The sequence below is a fragment of the Protopterus annectens genome, chromosome 5.part0, assembly GCF_019279795.1.
Source record: "Protopterus annectens isolate FY-2018-M chromosome 5.part0, PAN1.0, whole genome shotgun sequence".
Classification (NCBI taxonomy): Eukaryota; Metazoa; Chordata; order Ceratodontiformes; family Protopteridae; genus Protopterus; species Protopterus annectens.
The window spans coordinates 609,644,657-609,666,823 of NC_056735.1; positions in this window are offsets into that span (position 1 = coordinate 609,644,657).

Below are 22,167 nucleotides of genomic sequence, written 5' to 3' on the forward strand. Positions count from 1 at the left end.
GGTCAGGCTAAGAAGCACACACTGTCAGCCATTCATCAAAGGCTGTTGTTAACTTTTCAAAGAATGCAGCATAATTCAAAAGCCAAACTCTTTCCATGACAAACTCCTGCAGGGTAAAACTAGCCAAAGCTGATCCTCTGCATCACATTAGGTAAGCTTCATTAAGTATTATGACTCTTTTAATGAGCATGGCTATATATAAAATACTCATCAGACTGGTGTATCTAAATTGATTAGGTTTGATGGCACGTCTCCTTTAATAAATTCATATCACTGTATTGTCTTTTTTTTTAATTTCTCCAGACCTTTTGGGTTTCTAATAGCATGATGACAATGGACCGCATTCCTAAGTCAAACTACAATAAAAGTTCATGAAATTAATATTGTTTCACTCTTTGATGTCAGCCAAAAGTGCTCTTCGCAGCACACGCAATGTGCCCAGTAATGACTCCTTCTGTAATTTGTACAGAGTTACATGTAGTGGTACCATATCTAAATATGATTATAGACTCTTTTTTTATAAGACCCATTGCTCCTACTACTATTGGAACTAGCTGGGTATCTTTCTTCCACATTGCTTTTGTTTCTGCTTGCAAATCCCAATATTTTATGACTTTATGTTTCTCTGTGCACAGGACACTGTAGTCACTGGGTGTGGCAATTTCAATCATCAATGTTACTTTTGTCTTCTTCTCATGGACCACTACATCTGGTTTTCTAACATCTATCTTTTGAACTGTTTACCTTTAAGAATGAACTTTAATGATCGAAGTTGTAAAACCTCAAAGCATATAACAGAGATCACCATAGAGTGCAGAAAGGGAAGATTTCCCTTTAGTGCACTGTAGTGTGATCTCAGATTTGGTATATTTAAGTAGAGAGGGGTGTGGGGGGGCATTTTTTTTTTTTTTTACTGTTTTTACTTTTTTTTATGTATGTTCGAAGTTCTGAGACTTCGGTAATTAAAGTTCGTCCTTTAATGATTCAAAGTTTTGGAACTTTGATCGTATGATATAGACCCTTATGCCTTTCTGTATACAGTCCGTCTGCCATTAGCATATGCTTTCTCCACATTTCTTGCCTTCTCATCTTGTCCTTCACCTTATATTCTTTCTTTTGTTTTTTGGCACATTCAGTTGCTGCCTGATTTTTATCTACTTCTGGTTTGATTTCCTTTCCTGCTTGATGCCGATATGCTTCTGCTAGATTAAGCAGAGAAGTCATCTTAGATTTATTTTCCTCATGTTTCAAAACTTTCACTACATTTGGGTCTTGTGAGGTCAAAAGATATGTATAGAGTCCCACGATTGCAGGTCAAGACATGTAATACATTTCAAGGAGGCCCATCCCTCCTTCAATATGGGGAATTTATAATTTTGGTATGCACTGATTTTTATAAATCATTTGGTGAGCATGAAGCATCCTTCTTGTTTTCCTATCTAATCTATCCAGCACCTTTTGGGGCCAGTCAATCACTCCAAAACTGTAGGTTAGGACAGGAAGAGCAAATTGATTTATAGCTTGGATTTTGTTCCTAGATGTCAATGCTGTTTTCAGGATTAATTTAAGTTCTCTGAAGTACTACTTACTAAGTTTTATTGTAATTTATTCATTTTTTATTGTTGATCCTTCATCAGTTCCCAAATATTATACTCTCCCTCATGCTCAAGTTCTTTATATCAAATTTGTGTCCCAAACTGATGTTTTCCTGGTGCTGCAGTTTTCCTGTTTTAAAGGTTACTTTTGCACATTTATCAAGACTAAATGACATTTTTATATCGTCTGAAAAAGTTTCGACAACTTACAGTTGTGCTTTCAGTTCCTCATCTAATGAGATATACAGTTTCAAATCATCAGCAAAGAGAAGATGAGAACTCTTTGCACTTTGTTGTTTTCTAGGTGCCAAATTATAGCCATGACCGAAGCTGTTAAGTAAACAGCTTAATGGGTTAAGGTCATGGCAAAATAGCAGCAGTGACAGAGAGTCACCTTGGAATATCCCCCTTTGAATTTTTATCCCTGGAATAATAAGTTGTCCTTTATCATGGCTTAATTGCAAAGAGGTCTGCCACTGTTTCATGGTCACTGTAATTTTATTTATTTAATTATTGTGAAAGTTTCCACATCTGGATGCCTTTCCCTGTATTTCTCTTTGAATATCTTTTGGGCTTCCTTGTTAATGTTGATTAATTTGGCTTTCGCCTTTGCATAAATACTGTACCATATCAAATCTCTCTTTCCCATGTCCATATTTCTTTTTTATGCTTTTCAAAAATATCTACGTTTTGTTATTTACATTTTTGTACTTCTTCAGATGCTTCTTTTTCCAGACAGATCAAAGTTTCTTGATCTATGTACTGTTTTTCAAAATTCTGTTGTATTAATGACCCGAAATTTTTATTTGAAGCTTCTGACATTTTTTCTTGCAGAAGTATTTTTCTTTCCTCTAACTTATCTCTTAACCTTTTTGTACATTTTGTGTCTGGAAACTCTGGGCTTTTTGAATAATGGTAGAAATACATAATTTCTTCCTTATCTGCAATGGTCCACTCTATCATCTTTATGGCTTTTCTTTGGCGTTTCAATTTTTGTGATTTCTGTGGACTGCTACTTCCTTCTACAACAGGGGAGCCATCCTCCACTGGACCTGTCCTGGCCCCATTGTAAGAATGTTTCTGTAGTTTTAGGATTCTACACTGTCATTTTTTTCAGTCTTGGCACAAGTGCGCCTACCAGGAGCGGGCACTTTTTTATTCTGGGTCTCATGCACCAAGCTATATTTTTTAGCTTTTGATTTACTTCTGTCCATGATATATGCTATACAAATGCAGTCTATATATCAGTGTCGCCTTGGTGAGATTTTATAAAAAACAGGGTCCACCTTGTGAAGGTACTCACCAGGACTCTATAGGTCTGGAACATGTCTATATACTATCATTTAGTTTGATGTGATTAATAGGAATCTTGTTACGTATTCTTTGATTTATGTATTGAAGACTATTAGGTTTGCCACCTGGCCCAATGGAACACATTTTTGTGTTATCTGTGATAGCAGTTATTATATCTGTAAGTATGCAAGGGGGGTCTCATCTTGCATGTAGAGCACTTCAATATATGTCTTGGCTCATTTTGACATTTGAACAAAAAGGTTTGCAAGTCCAATTCCCAGTAGGGATGTGAGTCAGATAATGTTGTGCTTCTTTGTTGTTACTGCAATTCCTGTACTTTGAATGTTATTTAAATTGTCAGTTTATTTTCAGAACTCTTAGCTTTTAATACCAGTTTAAGATTTTGTAGGTTGATTTAGGTGTGCATGCATTGGCCTAGACTGAAAAATAAAAATATGAAGAAAGTTATCTCCCATACACTTATGAGAATACCTGGAAAGCTTTGATGTGTCTTTTTCTGATGAAGAGATATTTTTATGCACTTGGGGAAATGAAGCCGAATGCTAATCTTCTCAGGTTAGTACTTTGTCAGCAATCATGGTTGACAAACTAAACCTGAAGTCTAAATTAGCAGAGATCATAGAAAAAAGTTCAGGAATGGAAATGTAGATGAAGCAGAACCTCTTCAAGCATCCAAATCTGGTAATGCTGGAAATGTTGTGCAAAAACTGGCAGCTACTCAGACAAAAAAATAAATATTAGAAGTCTGTCTGGTGGACATTGAAGAAAAGCCTGTTGAAAGAAACTATATTTTATGTGAGTCCAAGAAAATATAAAGGAAAGAAAGTATGCTCAACTCATGAAGTATCAGCTAGCCATATATACAAGGTTAACTGAAGAAAAGGTAGCCATAGAAAAGGCGTGCTAAATCTGTGTGCCTGAGAATTCCCAGAGACTTGTTGTCTGACATGTAATTTAGAGCTGTTCTGCTTATGTTATAAAGAAAAAAAGTAAGTTGGAATCACCAACATGGAAAAATCTGTGTTATTAAGGATGACAATGCATTTTACAATCAGTCTACTCTATGGGGATACATAATAGATACAGCCATTATCTGACTGCTAACACCAATTCTCCAAAAGAAAATTAAACTCCATTTGCTGCATCCTCCTACACTTACACTTTTTATGATCTCTTGAGAAAACACTTAAATTGCTCCAACACCTGTTTATTTGTAGGAGAAAGGGTTTGGGAACAGCAACTGGAAAAAGTAGAAGCCTCATCACAGTAACTGAAAACCAGACAGCATCTCCCTGTCAGTGGATTGCATGATTTATATAATTTAAAATGAAAATTTTCAGCTTCAGAAGAGAAAGTCTCAAAACCACAGAATCGTGAACTGTCTTATTTTGAACTTTAATAGGGGATGAATTTGTTTTTTTTTTTTTTTGGTCGGATATTATCATGCGTTTGTATTGCCATCAATTCTGTGTAATGCTGAAATATTATAATACTTGACCTATGGATTTGAAATACAAGTATGTGATCATTTTATGTTTAATGGTGATTTGCATACATGTAAATATCCCACTGGCCCTTAATTGCTGCATTTTTATTTTGTTTTGTAACATTATAAGTGGTCAGATGGAGCAGTAGTGCTGGCTAGGATTTGATCCGCAATTCATTAATGTATTCCTTTATTATACTGATAACTGGATAAATGAAATGGTTGAATGGACCATACTCAACTTAACTATAATCTAGTCAGAACAAATATATAAGAATTAAAAAGGCATTAAAAATTAATTATATGAAAACCTACAGATAATTTTATGACTCACTAGGCTTTTAAATAAGAATATTTATGTAAGCAATACAACAGCTTTTACCACTTGAATGTTGCTAAGTAAATAATGGATGTAATGGTGTGTTAAAGGCAGCAGGAAGAAATTAAATAGTATCTGAAGGAGTAAGTATATAAATGGGAGAATTGTCTTTCTCAGTTTAAGCAATGTGTATATAAAGCATAGATTAATGCACAACAGCAAGCAATTTGTTATCAGATTTATTTAATTATTGTCTATTTAGATTTGCATTATACCATTTGCAAATCATTTTGATTTGGTAATGGTGTATGTTCACATCCCAGTTCTTATGTATATATATATATATATATATATATATATATATATATATATATATATATATATATATCAATTCAAGCATGCAGACAACTTAACAAATCATGCATCACAATGCCAGAAAACAACAAAATATGAAAAATATGTATTGCTGTTGAAAACTATGAGTTGTAATGAATGCAGAATAAAAAAAATTGTCATTCAGAACTAGGCCACTGATTCATTCAAAGCATGTGGGAGACAAAACAAGAAACTGGTATCAATGTACAGCATAATATAATTAGTTAGAGGCAGACCTTCTGCAGTGACCCTCCTGCCACATTCTCAATGGGTTTAGTCTGCACTGTAGATTTCGACATATTCTCATGCCAGTTATTCTTTCTTTATTATCTTATTGATCAGTACAACGGAAATGCAATAAAGCGTACTGCATGACAGAAAGAAACTTTAAGTCAAATATCCAAATTTGATTTAAGCAGACTATTGCCTCTAAGCATGAAATATAAGATTGCTAAAACTGACACTGCTACAGCAACTTTAAAGGAGACAATTATTCATCACTCTTCTATACCCTGTGAATTTGTCACTAACAACAAAAAGACTAACAACCAAAATAACACAGTCCCACACTGACACATTCCACCTTTAATACTGATTGATGTCCTTCATGATGACAGGCCATGAGATTGCAAAAACATTTACCAAATAGTGTTTCAGTGGCTGTGTCCAGGTAGAATTCTTGCACAGAGAAAGATACGTTTTACATTTAGGTAGGATGCTACCTAAATCATAGATACTTCAGAACAAAGAGTTTCAAACAATCTGCATTCACATGACCAACTGAGTAAAGGTATTCACCTTAAATAAAAAATGAACACTTTTGGTCTGGGTATGTGATTCAGTCATTTCATGATTTAGTCAAGAGGGTTTTGTTAGAGCAAACTGTATTCTGGGAACTCATTGTTTAGTTAAATAATACTCTGAATGTTGCTCCAGTTTTGTAATGCATAGCCTCCTCTTATACTGCTTTCTGGGTTATGATAAAAGGGAAAAAAAAATTATGCAAACACTATTCTACCATTAGGAATGCTTTGATCTTGATGCAAATAATGGTGTTCCTCTCCTTTGTTCATCTATATGGCTAAAAACTCAGAAAATAAGAAATGAATAATAACAATGCACACATGTAAAATGGTGGAAATATCTACTTTTTATTTACTTACTGTGGTGAACTTTACCTTCTGGCACTTTGTCTCTGAAATAAACCATATCAGTTGTGGATAAATTAGAGTACTGACAAATATGTGACTTCATCCTCAAGCATTGTATTTTATTAAGCACAAAGAGTGTGTTTGTGTGTGTGTGTGTGTGTGTGTGTGTGTGTGTGTGTGTGTGTGTGTGTGTGTGTGTGTGTGTGTGTGTGTGTTCAAGTAAAATACACCATTTGCCACAGATATAGTTTCATAGCACTGTTAATAGCATTCTGCTGAAGTATGATAACATATTGTACTACTTAAAGATATGTCATGACTCAGTCACAGAAGGTAAGACCCATAAGTATGAACTTTCATAGAGGTTACTGACCTATTGAAGAACTTTTTTATGTATTATCCTAAGCCTTCTTCTGAATATATATCTGGACAACAGTCACAGGCAACCTTTAGGCATAAATAGGAATGAAGGACATTACAGGCAACATACTGTTAAAAGTGGCTGCTGTCATAATTTCAGTACTGCTTAAGGTCAACACTTGCGTCCATTACTCAATTCACTTGCATAACAATGTCTGTATGCACAAGTTTTATAAAAATGCTAAGTCATGAATTGCAGAGCTTTATCTGCTTCATTGGGGCTGGGAGAGGTTGAATTCCAGATTGCAGTGCTATCTGTCTCTAACTCTGCTCTGCTGGGCCAACGTTCTACCTCAATTCCTTTATTGTACCTAAAACACAACTAACATAATAAAACTTAATATTAGTTAGTACTAGTCAGACCTGTCTAGAAGTCAGCAAATAATTTCTCTACACACATGGCTTGTGCTTGTTCCAAATGAAGTCTCCTACTCTATTTTGAGCATGACCACATTTCTGACCCAAACATCTACTGTGAGATATATATTATTTTACCATGCTTTTCAAGGATATGAAGGACAGGGGTAATTTTTTCCAATTATAGACTAGTATCAAATAAACCCTTAAGCAGGATTATACTTACCTTCCTAAAGGTCTGCCTATTCTGTTTGTTAACTTGTAGCAGAACATTTAAATATTATGATTTATGTAATGGGCTGAGGAAGGCATGTTCAACAGTCCCCCACTCCTAATCTAAAAAGCTCAGTTTTCTACAGTCAAATGTGAGAACAAAAAGAACTGAGAAATATCTTGCTTTGGAAAACTTTATAAACATTTGATGTTAAGATTAAACAGTTGTTGATATAAAGCAGCATCTTCACACATTCTCAGAAAATGACCAATGTTTTGATATCACTTGTAGCTCTCTGACATAGTGGCAAGGGAATTTAACATCAATGTGATTAACACCAGAGAAAGGGAAAATATTCTTCTGCAGATTTCAAAGGGGGAAGACAAACCCACGTAGTGGGATTTAAACAAAGTATTTCAACTCATCTGATTAAGTTCAGCACAGACTGTTATGGCCTTAATGTGTACCAGTTCTGGATGTCAAAAATGTAATGAATTTCAGTTCTGTTGGCTCACGGAAATAAAACCCTGACTATGACCCAAACAAACCAAGTTTATTTAGAAGCTTTGATGCCTGCTGTGTGGGTGTGGAGCAGACAGGAGTGATGTAGCTTTGCTATCTTACCTATCCTCAGAGCAGGGTGTGGGCACAAATGCATATAGTACACATTCAGTCTGATGAATCCTCAGTGAGACTTGTAAATGATGGACTATGCCTTTCTAGTTATATTGCTCCAAATTCCCATAGAAAACTGACCACAACAAGGAAATGGGTGTGGGGCTTGTCTTTTGCCAGAAATGATGTATAGGCAAGCCCAGCTAGGAAAAATGCAGTACAGATTTGGAAAACTGGATGTACATGTCCTGATCACAGGGCACTCCAAACTAAATATAAGCTTATTATATTTTACCCCTCATCTCCCTTTCACTTTATCATAGGAGGCACTACTAAACCGACTATGGACTCTCCAATAATCTCTTCACCCCTGTGAATGATTTTAGTCTTATTTTGATGTGGAGCAATCCCAATATTTTAAAAATAATTATATTTGATATGGTAATCAGACAAATAGTTAAAATTCCTACTAAGGTGATTTTCATTTTCTGATAAAACTAGCCTTTTGGCCTGGTCTTCACAATCAGGGTCATTAGATATTCCAAAACTGAGGTAGGGGCCAATTCTTTAAAGGACAACTATGCACTGTGTGCAATATTTCCTTTTCTCAGAGTGTGTTTTCTTCCTTGCAGAATTATAATCATATTTCCAAGTATAAAAAACAAGAATTAGTTTCTCCCTATCTGTGGCATTTCCGATCAACTCGGTTTCCTCGGAGCACACTGTGCTGTGGCTGAATGAAATTTCATGTTGCTTTCTGAAATCTCATTATGCTTTTTTTTTTAGGAATTTGTCTCCCTTGATCTTAAATAATTTGACCTGTCATACAAAGTAGTAGTAAGCAGTTACTGTGCTACTAGCATATTCGAACTGTATAGAATTCTATGACTAAAAAATGTTTATTTTTTTTTTTTTTTACTTTCTAACTGTTTTCAAAGATGACTGTCTAACAAGTGTAGTCTGGTCACTTGAGCACCAAAAAGCACTTTCAGATCCTGCAGCAATAAAATCAATACCTACTTGAACAGAAACAATCTTGCTGATGCAGCTCAATTTTGTAAACTGGGCTTTCGTTTTAGAAGAAAGAAATGTACATATAGCTTTATAACTTTATTTTCAAACGTTGATACCTTTACAAAATACAACATTATCCTAGAGGATTGGGAGGGCTAAGAAGAATAACTTAAAGCCCAATATAGAAACCAGGATAAACTATGGAAATATGGAATTATAACAGCGACCGTAATCACTATCACAAATTTCTCAAACAAAGACAAGAAATGAGAAAAGTCACAAGTGCCACTATATTTGATTACTTTGGAAAGAAGCAAACTGCTCTAATAAGCTCTCAGAATTATTTGTAAAAGTATTAAAAAGTCTAACTGGTTAAAGTACATATTGCTTAAGTAGTCCCAAGAAAGAAAGCCTTAGTCTGACTAAAGTATGTTATGTCATGAGCCGTGTCATTCATTTTGATCCTTAATCTATGAATCTATTGCAATCCAGCACTCAATTTACAAACTCCATACATTTGTAAAGAACACAGTTTTATTTCAGGAAAATATCTTACAAAACATTTAGAAGCTTTTAGAATAATTAGACCCAAAGAGTAACACAAAATTAACAATTCTGCATTCTTTTTTTTCATTAAAGTGTACATTGTATTCATAGATAATACACTAAATTGAATAAACTTTTTTTCTCTCATGGAATACTTCCATCTATTCTTAAGTACTCTGTAATACTCCCACTCTTTAATGTACTAAATTCTGTACATAACTATGAGCTCATGTTCAATGTACAACTGTAGTAAAAATCATTGAAAATAGTTTGTTAGTATTGTTTGTTTGTTTTTTATTATATTGCAGTGGTCCAGCAAGAGCATTTGCAGGCTAGATCAGTGAATACAAATCACTGAACATTTCAAACAAATCTTCTTCTTCTTCTTTCAGCTGCTCCCGTTAGGGGTCGCAACAGCAGATCATCTGTTTCCATTTCTTCCTGTCCTCTGCATCTTGCTCTGGCACACCAACCACCTGTATGTCCTCTCTCACCACATCCATAAACCTTATCTTAGGCCTTCCTCTTTTCCTGTTATCTGGCAGCTTAATTTATATACACACATATATATATATATATATATATATATATATATATATATATATATATAAGCGTTAGCATTGTCGCCTCACAGCAAGAGGTTCTCTGGTTCGATTCTTGGCTAGGGGGCCTTCCGTGTGGAGTCTGCATGTCGTCCCTGCATCCATGTGGGTTTCCAAAGACATGCATCTGGAGCATTTCTCCCTGGGCCTCCAATGAAAATCAGCTTTGTTCCAAGTTAGACTTTCCCGGTTAACAAATGTTAAATATATATCTATATATATATATATATATATATATATATATATATATATATATATATATTGACAATAAAAACAAGCTTGACATTGAAAAGTATCACAGCACAAATTTGTCTTAAGGCAATTGCACTCTTTGTAACATAACTGTTGTTTAAGAACCTACTTATTCTTAAACACAAAGCTGGGAGAATTATCTAAATTACCTAGCACCTCTTTCATTTTAGTATCCACCAGAAGAATATGACAATTTTTCTTGGTAATATCACAGATTGATCCTACATTCCTTGAATAAGTAAGGGATAGTGACAGTCTATCCAAGCTAACCTGTTTAATATTATTACTGTCATATGTCTCTCCAAACATGATGATGCTGCACTAGTTCTTTCTAGTCTAACCTATTTTCCACTTTAGTAATTGAATTTATTTTATAAGCCTGTTGTATTTCTTAGAATTTAGATTGAGCCGTTTATCTGTACACAAGGAGTTAATGCATATTTGGCCCATTTGAATGGTAATAGTATCACTGGTTAATTTAATAGCTGCACCCAACTTACAGTCATCAACAAGCTTAATAAACCAGGGACCATTACTGCCAGTGTTTAGGTCAGAGAAATAAGTGCCATGAAAGAGAAGGCCTAGTACAGGTGCCAGGGGAATGTCTCTAGTCACCTTTTCTCCTAACTGAGGAGGCATCACTGACCCTGCATTCTCTACATCAGGCAGTTTACAATCCATCTTAGCATGCAGGGATCACGGTTTAAGGCCATTAGCTTATTATCTATCCCACCATGCAATATGGTATAAAATGGCTTTGACAAGTTCAAGTAGGCAGTGTGAACTGTGTGCTACCATCGATGGAATATGTCATTTTTTTCCCCAAAGAACTTCATAAGATTTAGCAGGCATGACTTGACTTTAAGAAATCCAAATTGTTGCTGGCTGAATCTTATCAATTTTTAATGTCCTGCTATATATGAAGTCAGTGATGGTGTCTTCCATAGCATTAAAAACCAAACTAATAAAGCTAATAGGTCTGTAGTTACCCTGGTTCAGTGATGGGGCCACTGTCATGAAGAGACATCATAACTGCAATGCACCATGACTCAGAAATATCCTGTGCCAAGAATTATGTTGAACATCATAAGGAGGGGATCAGCAAGATCCTGCTTGCCACTTTTTATTAGACAACCTGATATATTGCTGGGACCCATTGCAGATGCTCTTTTAGTTTTGCAGAGTGCTTTAAGGATATGATCTTTGAGATGGTAGAGGGGCAAAGTGACTTACTAATGTCAGGAATGGGGATGACACTTTCATAGGAGAAATTTGCAGCAAACATATTTCCTAGCATGTTGGCAATGTCTTTAAGATTAGAATGGGAGGTGCCATTATAGATATATCTGGAGTAGTGATGTGAAATATTCTTAAGATTTATAAAATAGTGAAAGAAGGACTTATAGTAATCCTTACTCTGAAAGTCCAGTCTACATTAATGAAATACCTTGCTGGCCTTTATAGCTGCATTCAGTTTCTTCCTGCTGTTGTATAATCTCTTAATATCTACTGCTCACCAGAGTATTTTGTTGTATAAATTGCCCTGTTATTTAGTTTTAGTGGGGACTACTCTATCAATGCATTCGTCTAAATAAGCATAAAGATCCTTGGCATAGCTGGTTGGATATTCCACAAGTATAGAATTTTTGATATTTCACTGTACCATTGTAAAATGCATGCTTTTTTGAAATCTCTAAAGAGGGTGGTGTTGGTTATCAATGTGTGTGTGTGTGTGTGTGTGTGTGTGTGTGTGTGTGGGGGGGATCTGAGAGTAAAGATAACCAGACTTGTGTTCTGAACTAACTAAAGAGGGACCAACCAGAAGCAGGGAACATGCAAGGAATGAGTTGCTGATAAATAGGTCATAGATAATACATCCTCTTTTGGAATTTCAGACCCCTTTTTCTAGGGAATTCTTGTTAACCCAACCTAAGAAACGTTGTGCATACTCAATACTGGAAATGCTAATACTCCAGTCTACTGAGGGGTAGCTGAAGTCACCAAAGATTAAAGAACCATCTATTGTAGGGATATTGTCAAGGAATGCTGGGAAGTTTTCATAAACCTGTGGAGGCACAGAAGGGGATTAGTAATAAGTTATAAGTTGACATTCTGACTTAGCTAGTGTGATCTGAAATTCAACAAGATCGCTGGGGGGGGATCATGGGGTATCAATTTGGAGAGGATAAAATTCCCTGATGAACACTAGGATGCCTCTGTCATTTCCATTGTGTTTGATGGTGTAATACACACAAAACCCCAGCATGAATTCCTTTTCAACCTTGTCTTGATGACTGCATTAACATGGATTTGTTCCAGATACAAATGTGCCTTCAGATTTGGCAATTTGTTGTTAAGTCTCCTGGCATTGAGAACATCCATCTTGATGTTGTCCAGTTTATGATTTAATTTGTTAGTTAAGTTGGTATGTTTGTTAGATGAACTCTGCCTGAAAAAGTCATGATGTGAGCATCAGAGGCTTTGGTCATTATGCCATTGAACAAAAGGTACAGATAATAATTTGTAAAGCAAGTAGGATTGTCAGTCACGCCTTCTCAAGGAAATACAAACTGGAACCCACAGGAATGACACCAGCTGCTTAGCTAATTTTTGAATGCAATTTTCTTTAAATTTAGGTATCATTCTCAGTGACGCAAATATACATAAAATAATGGAATCTTATTATTGACTAAAGCATGCATATCAAGTTCCAGCAAGTCTCTTTGCATGTCTTTGATGTTTTTTTCATGACAGATTATTCACTCCAGCATGAACTATGATTATGTCATAGTCATACTTACTGGAAGAGAAGTTTCCAAAGCCCCTTGATATATGTCTGTGTTCAACCTTGCTAGCACTGGGTCATAAATTACTAGGATGTTTCCAGAATCTGGTTTATTCTTATTATGCATCAGGATGTCATGTTGGTAACATGTTGGTGAAGGGCCTCATGTAGAACATATATGGGGGGGTGTCACTGCTGCCTACTCTTAATAGTTTTAGAAAGTATTGGTACTGCTTTTTTACAGTCAGCATATTACTGTTTATTGTTGTCAGTATGAGGATGTCATGTTTGTTTAGATCAAGGTAAAATAGTGTGATGGTCACTGCATGCATGAGATTTTCAGAGTCCTGCCTCTAAGTCATGCATGTATTTGCACCTTTCAGAGATTGAAAATGAACTTGTTTAACTTGACAGACTCAGTGAGCCAGAGGCAGTTCTTACACCTCCTTAGGATAACAAGGGCTGGCAACAGAAGGGGAGGTAGTCTGCTGTCTCTCTATGCCATCCAGGGCTATTTTATTTCTACAGGAACTGAAAACAGTGACAAAAATGGAAAAAAGGCAGGTAAAACAGACTGCATTCAGGAAAAAAGCAAAATGGCTTTCTGTTTAATAGATAAAATGCAAAAAACAGAAGTTTACTGACTTGTTTCTGGTGTAAGACATTTTCAGAAAAGCTTTTCATTTTCACCAGCTGTGGCAAGCAAGCATTTATTACTTGAGAAAGATTTTGATCATTGAGAAAGTAATTGCTTTCCTGAAGGAAAAAAGGTGCAATCGAGAACATCTAGTAACAACTCTGTGCAGGTCTGTGCAAGTCCGTGCAGGTCCATGCAAACACATAAATCCCAAAGCAGACAAAACACAGTCACCAACAAGATGAGGGAAAAAGGATTTTTCAGTTATGTACAGTAACCGCTGTCCAGGTACAACTACCACAAATCTGCACCCATCACAGAAGAGATCAGCTTTTCTCAACATAACGCAAACAATAAAAAGTAAAAGACCAATGGATAGCAGCTGTAAATTCAAACAATTAGTGCCTGGCTACTTAGATATTTCAGCAAATAATATACTCTACATGAACCTCTGCTGTCTGAAGATGGCTCCCAACCTAAGGAACGAGTTACTGTAAATACTGAAAACAGTCATTTATATGAAAAAAAGCAGGCAAAACAAATTACATTTAAAAATATCAAAATGATTTTACTTTTAGTAGGCAAAAATGCTAAAACAGAAGTTTACTGAGTTGTTTCTGGTGTAACAAACATTCAGAACAACTTTTTAATTTCTCAGGCGGAAGTAAACAAATATTTATTACTTGAGAAAGATTTTGGTCAGTGACGTAATAATTGATTTCATGCCTACTGGAATTTACGATACTGTTATTAAGGTCTCTTAATATGATAATGCTTTCCAGGGATGAAATACATCAAACTGTTTTTTGTGGCTCAACAATTTCAATTTGCCAGGAATGGCTAGGGGAGTGGAAGCTGATAGATGTTTTATTATACACCAGTTAGGGTCATGTTTGTTACTATAGGTTATCTGGGTTATCTGTTCTATTTGTAAAGAGCTTTTGTAAAGAAATACCACCCCAGTTCTTTTAATTTTTTTTACCAGTCTCAGCATTAAATAAATATTTGCAGTTAGTTAAGCAATACTACTGCCCCAGGATAAGAAAAGGCCTCTCACAATTATTATATTAACAGACGTGTATTTTGAGTCTGTTAAGCACTGTCTCCTATTCTCTGAAATAGTAGAGATAGAATTTGCTAATGGACATTTAAGGTGTCTCAGCACCAATCTATAAAACAGATCCATTACTGTTGTCATAGATTTTTGCAGGACTGAGGAGAGTACCATCAAGACAGGGATTATTTAGCAATGTGGCTGGGGCCTGTGTTGATTCTATTACTTATCAATGACCTGCCCTTCACTTTGAATGACTTAATAATTGTCCAGACGTCATCCACTTCATAAAATGAGAACCTGTCAAAATTTGAATTGGACTCTTTCACTTTGTCAATGTTGCTGTGTCTTTCGGCTTTTTCCCAGTTAGGGGTCGCCACAGCGGAACTCCAGTCCGCTAATGATTGGCAGTTGATTTTTACGTGCCAAGTTGCCAGCCCTGACGCACAACCTTCAACGAAGGTATGCCCATTCATACCTGTCTCCACGCAGAAGACGCTCTAGCTGAGAATTGAACCGGACAGCGTCTCACTGTGAGGCGACAACGCTACCTACAATACTAAAACAACAGTGCGTGACACAACTTTAGAAAAGCTCCGAAAGTGCTTAAATACAAAAAGACTAAATAAACGGAAATGTGATTTGGTTGACTATGCTGAAGAGAGTGTCTTCCTATGGAGATACAGAGGTAGACTGATGGGACAGGATATCGGACAGGAAGAAGAAGAATGATGTCAGTATCATAGCACTTGTGGCTGCAACATCTGCAAGAGTGTCAGCGTTTTTTATTGTAGCACTTTGGCATCTAAAAGGACATATGCAAACATAGTTAGATCTATGGTATCTAATAGTGATGCTATCAGCAATTGGAACAACAAAAGAAGTATATTTTGAAGGCAGACAGAATAATGACCATTTCTTTTACTCATTTTTTAGATGAGGGATGAAATTACAATAGGATAATGTAACGCAATGAGGAGTAGCTTTGCAGTTCCAGAAATTCTGTGCATTTTGGTTTAGCCATAAATGTCATTGATTTCTTACCGTCACTAAACTTTAAACATTTTGATTTTAATATTAGAAATAGTAATAATGCTGTTAACATTTCTGCAATACTTTATCAAATATAATGAACTTGAAGGTCTGAATTATGGACTCACTATTTTTGCTTGCAGTTCTTCTGCAGATCTATGCAATTAAAACTGAATTTTATAAGCTCGGTATGAAGCTGGATCTTAGGGAATACCTGATGCCATTTGTTACTACAAAGCAGACTAATTCTATTTCTGATTTGAACAGTGGTAATTCATTTACTGCCTATTTTTAAAGGCTTACACGTTCATAGGTAAGAACTAGGCTAGCTGTCCTTGCAGGCAATTTTAAGCCTAGCCATTTTCCTTTTTTTGATCAAATTAACCTATCCCTTTTGATTAGAGATTGGCCTTACCTGTCTCATGGTTGATAATTAGATATTATACCTAATGAGAGTAGATAATTTGAAGGGACCAGTGCATGGGATAATGCAGTTAAGAGCTACCTCTGCCCATTAGTAGTACAGGGGGCAGTCCTGGGGTAAATTTTCTGTTTCCTATTCATAAATTCAAGTTGTGTATACATGACCCTCCCAACCATTCTGCTGACATTGCATAAGGGGTTTACATCCCTAGACAGAGTACTTTTGACATCATATGACTTGCTGATGTACAGTAAATCCATAGTACTGGGATGGAGGATGCGTTGTATGTCAGACACAGGTCACCTCTTAGCAGTCTGTAGGCTATCAAGTATAGTGACAGGGCTTTGAGTCGGTCCATGTAGGACATGTTCTTCAGGCCTTGTATCTTTTTATTATGTACATCTGTGTGCATTCCAATTATTGCATGTGTCTGGACAGATACATACCAAAGGGGGCATTGTATTCAATGACTGGCCTAATAAGGGCTGAGTAAAGGGGGGAAATGACATTCATAGATCTAGAAACACTCCTTTTGTTTATAAGCTGTGCAATATAGAAGAATTTTCTTACAACAATGGACACATGTTAGTCAAAAGTTAAGTCACTGTCGACATAAGTTCCCAAATCCAGAACAATGTTCTTTTTTTCTGTAAATAAAGATGAATGTGTGGATTGTATACCATTATCACTGCTTGATACTAGAAAATTGCAATGTAATATTAATATTTCTTGTGTCTCTAATAGTATTATCAAAATTTTTTTAATTTTATGGATAGTGCAATACGTAATAAAAATAACAAACTCCCCTGGCATGTTAAGCATTGCAAGTCACTATCTTCTTTTAAGCATAATCTAGATAACTGGATGCTTATTCAGAAAATGACTCATGGCTTGATGATACGGTCCTCCTTGAAAAAGGAAGAGTGGCCTAAGGGAGGGTATTAGAAGGCATAATGGTCATAAGACTAAATGGTCTTGGAGTTTTTCTGAAATCTAAAAATGATGAAACTGCTATTTCATGAGTTTAAAAGAAATAAAATTGCTTTGGGTTTTCTAATATGACAAAGTGTAATGGTTGTAAATTAGAACTTAAACTGTTCCTTACAATACAGTTAATAACCATCTAAAAAGAGTAAAAATATTGTGATTCTTGATGTGAGCCAATATGTCAAGATGCATTATGATCATGTAAATAATGACACATTTGTCTAAAGGTTTAGCTTATTAAAGATGACTGTCTGTAAGCTTCTGAGTGGTGCCAGAGTCTGCTCTTCAATATTTCCCTTAGATCTACTAGTTCTTTCCTCTCCTGCACTTATACTAGATTATTAGTCTAGCACTTTACTAGACTTCTTGTAGCAATTATTGTAGCACACAAGTGCTACCAGCACTAAACATTCTACAAGGAAACAGATCTATTACTTATTACCAATGCCCACCCCTCCAGGCATGTCTAAAGGTCAGTTCCCTGTGCTTTATCCTATTAACCTGGTGAACTTGGACATCCTGAGGCAATGTAAAAAAATGTAGTAGGCCACACAAACTCCAATTGGCAAAAACAGCAGCAGTGGGTTCAGGGACAAAAGCTGACTCATGGTTTATCCAAGAATTCATTCAGTAAAACACACGAAAGGTGTAGTCACATAAAAATCCAAACTATAAACAGTATTCCAAGCACTTTCATCTCTGGTGAATCAGAGACTTTTCCAAGGAAATTAGAAAACTGTTACTGATCTCAATTTAAACAAACAGATCCACCCAGAATTGACATTGAACCAATAAAATCAAACCATATAATGAATATTCATAAAGTTCATAAATATTCAACAATCACAGCACAATTCAACCACAGAATGTCATGATAAAAACACACTAAATGTACAGTAAATAACATACCAGTCCCCAAAAATCATGCCCTTGTTAAAATAGTATAGGTACAAATGCTGTTAATAAACATATACATATGTACATATAAAATGTAAAATTATATAAATACATGTAAAAAATGTATATCAATTCATTTATCTACTTAATGCTTTTAACTTCAAGACACAGGCTAAGGATAGAGTATCATTGATACCCGGCCAGTTTATTGCATTAGTTTTAATCTACCTTAGTGTCTCTTGTTTCTCCAGTTGTAGGGTCCAGGGGCCACCCCTTGGCTCTATGTCTAAAACATCAATTATTATAAATTTAAAATCATGCCTTTCATACTCCTTACAGTGTTTAGTGAGAGCATTAATCTCTTTGCCTAACCTAATGTTCCATAAATGCTCATATATCCTACATCTTAATCTCCTTACTGTTTTTCCGATGTAGAAAGTGGGACAAACCATACATAGGGCACAGTATACCACCCTTTCAGTTTGGCATGTGGTCTTCCTTCTCAGTTCTATAGTAACCCCACTGATAATGCAAGACGAGCCCTCAAGAATATGAGTGCAAGATGAACAAGCCCCACATTTCCTCATGTAACCAGTCATAGGTCTCCTCTTACAAGATTTAAGGACATTTTTAAGCATCCTACTCATTCTGTATATAACATTCGGTCTCTCACCCACCCATTGTCGAATGTCGTTACAGGATGCAATAATTACCCAATTCTTATATAAGATATCCATAATTAATTTACTGGACCTGTTATAGGTCATAACTAGAGCTGACCTTGACTATATTACTCCTACGGCCCTTTCATTTCCATTCTGGTCCACAATGACCAAGTTTGAGTCATCTGTGTTCTCAGCATTCGCTTCAATGACTATTTCATTGGGCCCATAATAGGTCGTAACACAAGTCGAATCTCCATAAGTTACTCCTATGGTCCTATTGTTCTCCTTGTTAACATTGGGTATATTGGTCAAGCAAGTTTCGTCCACATTCTTATTAAGGATAACCTTGAAATAACCTTTCTTCCTCTTATTCAAAACCTCAATAAAGACCTCATTCACAAGTGAGTTAGGATAACCCTTCTCAAAAACATTTCCTTCAACAGTTCACATTCATTTAAAAATGCATCAGAAGAGGTAACCATTCGGGCAGCCCTAACCAGCTGACCTTTTACCACCCCCTTCTATTGTTTATAAAGATTACCACTATCAAAGTGAAGGAAACTATTCGAATATGTCTTTTTACGAAAGTTTTTGTCATCCTGAGGCAATGTAGCAACTGCATCATGTACACTGACAACCCTGTCCTCTTACCTTCCAACACTCAGACTTGCGAGAGATGCACTTATATATCCAAATTGGAAGACACACACTCTCCAGCCAAGACTGGAATAGCTGGTCAAGAAGAGAAGGTCAACACGTGCACCACACCACATGGAACACATAGCCCTTGGGAACATACACCAATACTGCCTTCACATAAAAACACAAACCACGCACCCACCTTTGCAGAAGCTCTCAATAAAAATATACCTAAGCAGCAGAGATCTCCAAGGCAGAAATGCACTTGACCACCATAACACAATACTAATCATGAGACATAGCTCTCTAAACACTGTGTCACTCAAAAAGCCCCTAAGGCAAAACAGCATGCCCAATACACTAGTCATAGGTGACTTGATAGTGAGCTATACTGATGTCCCACTCACTAGGTTGAAAAAGGAGAAAGTAACAGTGAGCTGCATGTCAGGTGCCAGGATCTGGCACATAATGCATGCACTCAGGTCGCTCAACAACAGATACAAATATGACTCTGTCATTTTACATGTGGGTGTGAATGACCTGAGACGTATCTCCCTGGACTACATGAAAGAGACATGGAAGAGCTCTCGGATTATGTAGCCCAGGTGGGTATGACCCCAGCCCTGAGCAGCATCCTACCATCACCCAGAATGATACCACAGTACAAGAAGAAAATGATTGATTTCAACAATTGGCTAAGTTTCTGGTGTTATTCTAAGGGAATCCAGTATCTGTCTGCCTGGGATGACATGATTGACAGATCTCGATACTTTGCCAGAGATGGCCTGCATCTGTCATCCCTGGGCTTCTGGATACTGGCCAAGGCTCCTGCCACCCTTATAGTGCCTTTTTTAGGCAGTGTTCCAAAGACCGAATTACCACTGTAACAGCTACAAACAAATGCAATCTGAGGGTCATGTTGATCAACACTAGAAGTCTAAATCTCAAAATGCACTCGCTCGAGGCACTCCTTAAAATGGAGAACATCGACATTTGTGCTGTAACAGATACCTGGTTCAAGGCAGCAGAAAGCACTTCTGCACTACCAGGCTATAACTCATTCCACACCCTTTGGCCCCAGAACTTGGACCGAAGTTCCAAAGGCAGTGGTGTTTCCATATTCATAAGGGATGCGCACACCTCCAGACTGGTAGCTCAAAAATACACATCAGAGATACTTCAGATGCAACTAACACTGGGTAAAACAGAAATTCAGGTTGTAGAATGTTATAGGTCCCCAACCATGTCCCAAGACTCGCACTCCACATTCCTAAGCATCCTGGAGAATATTATGGTCCAAACTAACACTCTGTTACTAGGTGACTTCAACTACACCTCCATTAACTGGGTAAACTACTCATGTACCAATACACTTGCCCAACATTTCCTGGAGTTCATTAATTCCAATGCCCTGGACCAGCTCATTCTTACCCCCCTAGAGGTAGCAGCATCCTTGACCTGGTCATTACTAACATGGGTGACCATTGCTCTATACCAATAGTCAGCTCCTCCTTGGTTAGAGCCAACCACAAACTAATCACTTTGGAAATCCACATCCCTCCCACCCCTCCAAGCAAAGGTAACCAGTATAAAAAACTTCTCCAAAGCTAAATTTGGGGTCCTAAAAACAAAGGTGGCTAACTTCATGGCACCCATGCAAATGGAAAATAGTTGCATGACCACAGAATCATACACCAATGCACTGTACGAACATGTACAAAAATGCATGGATCTCATCATACCCAATAGAACCAAGACACTCTCCTCCAGAAAAAGGAAGCCAATCTGGTGATCCCCTGCCATAAACAAACTTTACAAAAGAAGGAGAAAACTGATGCAGAATAAGGTGAAGTCCCAAGACTGGAAAAACTCCCTTATCTGCCTTAACAAAAAGTTGAAATCCCTCATCAAATCCTCTAAAGCTAGGTATGAAAACAGAATTGCAGAAGATAGTAAAGACAACCACAAGGCCTTCTATAGTTATGTAAAGAATCTCCAGGGCAATACCCAGATTTGCTCTGAGCTACTGCACAATGGTACATCCTATACCGAGACAACAAATATCACCAGTATACTGGCCGACAGATTCAGTGCCAACTTTACCCCCCCAAAAGGAGCAATCACAATACCAGTAGATTGCCAGGCACCCAGCATTACTGCTGCACAGATTAAAACAGCACTGTCCAAGGCCAAGAATACAGCTTCTATGGAACCTGACAATATCCCCGGTTGTGTTCTACATGAACTACAGAGTGAACTGGCACCTCATCTGTGTGCCCTGTTCAATCACAGCCTCATCTCAGGCTTTGCCCCTGCCATATAGCACATTGCTACAGTTATCCCTCTCCACAAAGGAGGAGCGACTACAGACCCTGGGAACTATTGCCCTATTAGCCTGACGCTTCTGATATGCAAAGCTATGGAAGGCATCATCATGGATGTAATAAACAAGGATATAGGGCATCTCCAAACACTGGAACCCCCACAGTTTGGTTTTGTGAAGGGTAGATCATGCCTGCTCAACTTGGTCAACTTCTTTGAGTCAGTCACCAGAGCTGTGGATGAAGGCAAGGTGGTTCATACAGCCTACCTTGATCTGGCCAAGGCTTTTGATACCATTCCCCACTCAGGAATCATAGAAAAACTCATTAAGCTTGGCATCAACCCCTATATCACTAGGTGGGTTGCACACTGGCTCACAGAACCCACAGTGTGAAAGTAGCTGACTCCAAGTCAGACTGCCAATTAGTCACAAGTGGAGTCCCACAGGCTTCCATCTTGGGTCCT